Source organism: Centroberyx gerrardi, chromosome 23 (assembly GCF_048128805.1).
Source record: "Centroberyx gerrardi isolate f3 chromosome 23, fCenGer3.hap1.cur.20231027, whole genome shotgun sequence".
Classification (NCBI taxonomy): Eukaryota; Metazoa; Chordata; class Actinopteri; order Beryciformes; family Berycidae; genus Centroberyx; species Centroberyx gerrardi.
Window position 1 is genome coordinate 1,259,314 of NC_136019.1, and position 5,000 is coordinate 1,264,313.

The following is a 5,000-nucleotide window of genomic DNA, read 5'->3' on the forward strand; positions in this document are numbered from 1 at the left end:
CCGGTAGACTGGAAGGTCGCCGGTTCGAATCCCCAGACTGAATTTCTGAGTTTTGGCTTTGAATTGAACGCAGCAAAATATTCATGTGACTCTAAAAAAAAAACTCCTGAATGATAGAGAAGCGAGAAGGAGAGACGGAAGAGCCGAGGAAGAGGAGGAGAGGAGCTTTTTTCCCACCGATCTTTAGATTTTAGATTCAGAACAAGATTTTCACTGCAGCCGCCATGAAATCACGAATGTTTCACCCAGCAGTGGGAAGAAAACAGGAGACGTGGAAAAACAACTGTACACTCAGGTTGGTAGGCTGACTGTATGCTGTTACAGATTACCATACACACACACACACACACACACACACACACACACACACACACACACACATGCACACACACAGAAAGAGAGGTCAATGTCAGAGAAGCTTCTCTTGTGACAGCAGCATTCTAATAAATTAGTCAGGACTAACGCAGCGTGTCCGATTGTATACACACACACACACACACACACACACACACACACACACACACACACACACACACACACAGAATCCCCTCAAGGAACTCACTGAAGGACTCCTGGAACCCCTTCAGTGACCCCAGGAACTTCCTCAATGACCCCTGGAACCTCCAGAAGGACCACTGAAAACCATCGCAAGACCCCCATAACCTTCTCATGGACCCCTAAAACCGTCTCAAGGACCCCTGGAATCCCCTTAAGGACCCCTGAAAGCTTCTCAAGGACCTCTGGAACCCCTTAAATTACCCCTGGTACTCTCCTCAATGACCCATAGAAACCCCTCAAGGCCAGCAGAAGACTGTGGTTGTTAAAAAAAAAAGACTCAGTGGTAAAAACCAGTGGCTCTGTTTCAGTCTCAACTTCATACCAGTGCTGTAGACTTGACCTTTGACCCTGCAGAGGAAACAGGAAGAGATGGCACACAGTGGTCTTCTTGTCTTGTATTTTCTCAGTAAGAAGATACTGCGAACTCAACCAGACACACAACAGTCTGCATTCATCAGTCTGCTGCCGGACCAGGACTTCCAAATCCTTTTCCATGTCAAGGATCCCCCAACAGATCCACATCACGGACCCCTGTATGATAAGCTCAAGTTCCAAGCAACTTCATTTGGGATTTCCAAAATGCGAGATGAACAGATATTTTTAGTTTGACCGCCACACATTTTTGAGGTTGTCTGAACGGTTTTGAAAGGGTTTAATTTTAAGATGGAGAGCCGTCAAACTCTGTGAACCCACAGAGCAGCACAAATCACCAGAAACTGGGAATTACAAGACATGCCAACAGGGAAACGTGAAATTAAACTATTCCTCATTTCACTGGAGAACTCACTGGAACCTCCTCAAGGAACCCTGAAACCTCCTCAACTACCCTGGGACCCCTTCAATGACCCCTGAACCTCCTTAAGAACCTCCTCAAGGACCCCTGAAACCCCCTTACGGACCCCGGGCCAGTGTCTTTACCAAATTGCTAACTCAAACTCTCTTAGAAAGCCCTGAGCTTTACTGTCTTGTCTGAAATTAGATTAAACTTGAATGAAGGCTAACATCAACTTCACTTTCTCCAATATTAATTCAGATTCACAGGTTTCTGTGAAGCAGGGCGGAGCTCCATCAACCTTCCCTGGATAAATAAAGGTTAAAGAATATTCTTTGTTTGCTGCATCAATTCTTATGTTGTTTACATTTTACATTCCAGTCATTTCTGTGATTCTTCTATCCAAAGAGACAGAAGTCAACAGGAGAATCAGCTTCAATTCCTAGATCATCAAAATTGCATGCAACCAATAGTAAGGAGGTCAAAGGTCAGCTAACCATCACTGTCTTGTTGTTAACACATCTGATTAGCACACTAGCTAACGTATCTAGTAGCAGCTAGCGTTAGCATGTTCACATTAACATCAGTGTGTTTGCTGGCTAGTTAGCTAGCTAACAGTTTGTTCAGGTTAACTGAGCTGACTCTTCTCAAGCTACAACTCAGAGTGTTTTGGAGTAGAGACTAGGGCTAAAGACAAGACAGTTTACTGTGTCACAGTAACCAAATCCACCTTATCACACTATTCACTTTTACTGAGAACGTTACTGAATGGATCTACAGCCACACCACAACAAGCTGACTCAGCTAGCTCTGTTTCTAGCTGCTTGGTAGTTAGACTTTATTAACTAACAGACAATTCTCCAGTGATGCCTTAAAGATGTGTTGGGTAATTTTGGTTTTGAGATTCTGGTTCACAACTGGATCAGTTCCAGGTTATTATCTAGATCTTGATATATAGACAACTGTGCTGTAATCACAATTGTAACTGTTATTGGCGCGTTGCTAGGCAGTGAGGCCATATGGTGACTTTCCATTGTATTCAGATTTTTCAGGAAACACAGCTTGCCTCATATTCCTCATAACAGCCTGAGTCAGCTGAATTCCTCCATAATGTAATGAGGTGAATTGGAGCCGTGGTGCTGAGGCTGACAGAGGAGGGCTTGTGTTCAGATGAGGAGACAGACTGCTGAGCTGTGACTCAGGACGCCTCGCCGCCCGGATCTCAGACCACATCATCCACCTGAACACGAGAGGGTCGCCACCGGGAAGTCGCTGGTTTGAATCCTTGCATCGGCCTGGAAAGTCTGGACAAGGACAGTGGAAGAAAGACACTTGCTCCTCCCTAATCAGCTAAAGTCAAAGACCCCTGGAACCCTATCAAGGACACCTGAAGACCGCATCAAGGACCTTTGGAACGTCCCAAAAGACCCCTAGAACCCTCTATAGGACCCCTCCAACCCTGTCAAAGACCCCTGGATCCCTCTCAGAGTGAACGAGAAACACTCTCCCTTAACTAATCAACTAAAGTCAAAGTGTCCTTGAGCAAGGCCCCTGAAACCCCCTGAAGGACCCTTGGAACCTCCTCAAACACCCCTAGAACCTACTCAAGGACCTCTAGAACCAGCTAAAGGACTCCTAGAACTCCTTCAAAGACCCCTGTAACGTCCTCAAGAACTCCCGGAACCTCCTCACAGACACTTGAACCTCCTCAAATACTCCTAGAACCTACTCAAAGACCTCTAGAACCAGCTAAAGGACTCCTAGAACTCCTTCAAAGACCCCTGTAACGTCCTCAAGAACTCCCGGAACCTCCTCACAGACCCTCGAACCTCTTCAAAGACTCCTATGACCTACTCGAGGACCTATAGAACCAACTAAAGGACAACTAGAACCCCCTCAAAGACTCCTAGAACTTGCTCAAGGACCTCTAGAACCTCCTAAAGGACTCCTAGAACCCCCTCAACCACCCATGGAACCTCGTCCAGGCTGTGGGTGCACTGTGTCAAACTGTTTGTATGTGAGGCAGGGTGGGGCTCCGCTGAGCTTTACTGCAGAGATAAAGGTTAAAAAATAACCACTAGCCTAATTAGCATCATGTTTTTTTTCCATTGTAAAGCAGGAAAGGAAACCTAGGTTATGCCAGCAGGCCAGAGCGGCTGCAAAATCTTTAGATGTTCAGAATAGAATAGGACTCAAACTTTAACTTACCAGCCAGAAACCATGTAGTATCTTTCTATTATTCACTGTCCTCTGACTCTTTACCTATTTGCTATTGGTTGCTTTTAATGTTGGGGATCTATAGGAAATGAAGCTTCTTCTACTGAATACTGTAAGTCACTCTGGATGAGAGTAAATGAGTTGCATTTCAGTTTCATAAAGCGATCCATCTTCCTGTGCGTTGTTGTGAATCTAAACCTGCACAAGCCAGCCTGTCTGCGAAATCAGATCCGCTGCTACCATAGTTTACATAAGCCAACACACACACACACACACCACAGACCACACACACACACACACGGTAGAGGGGACTGACAGTATCACTTCACCTGCAGCTGATTGCACACTGCAGATAGATAAACACAAGCTACTGGTTTCTCCTAATCACCAGTCTCTCCTCTAATATATGTAGCCACAGCTCACCTGTGTTGAACCAGAGAGAACCACAGCAGCCCTACAGTCAAGTTTAGACAGATACTATACAAATATCACAGGAACAATACGCAGCAAAGTCCCAGGAATATGATAATGGAAGCAAATAAAGGTAAAAATATAAACAAGTATGATAAGGTCAGCATAAACTCACTACAGAGTCCCAGAGACAAAATATAAGTCACTATAGGAATATATAGTGATACCATAGGAAATAAGGTCACTATCTAGTACCATAGACACTGTAGGTCACTATAGGACTATTATAGGAATATATAGTGATACTATCGGAGATCAGGTCAGTATAAACTCACTATTGAGCCGCACAGACACAATATAGATAGTTGTAGGAATATTATAGGAGATAATATCACTATAAACTCAATATTTACATACTATAGATCACTGCAAGTTACTGTAGGAATATTATAGGAATTTTACAGTGATACCATAGGATAAAAGGTCAGTTTAGACTCAGTATTGAGTCCCACAGACACAAAATGGGTCACTATTGGACTAATATATATAGGCTAGTGATACTATAGGAGATAAGGTCAGTATACACTCACTGTTGAGCAGCACAGACACAATATAAGGCACTGCAAGTCACTATATTAATTTTACAGTGATACCAGAAGAGAAAAGGGACAATACAGACTCAGTATTGAGTATCACAGACACAATATGGGTCACTATAAGAATATTATAGGAATTTTACAGTGATACCATAGGGGAAAATGCATTGAGTGCCATAGACACAATATGGGTCACTATAGGAATATTATAGAAATGGATGCTACTGAATAGCACATACACACTGTAAGTCGCTATAGTAATACTATAGCAATATACAGTGATAAAGACATTGTAAAGGCAGTATTTAGCAGCGCAGAGCCTCTGTGGGTCTCTATGGAAATACTATAGGAATACCATAGGAATATCATAGTGGTCCCACCTCTTCCTCGGCGGTCGCTCCGTTGCCTACGTGGGCCATGGTGTCCTCCCGCAGGTCCGCAGGTCG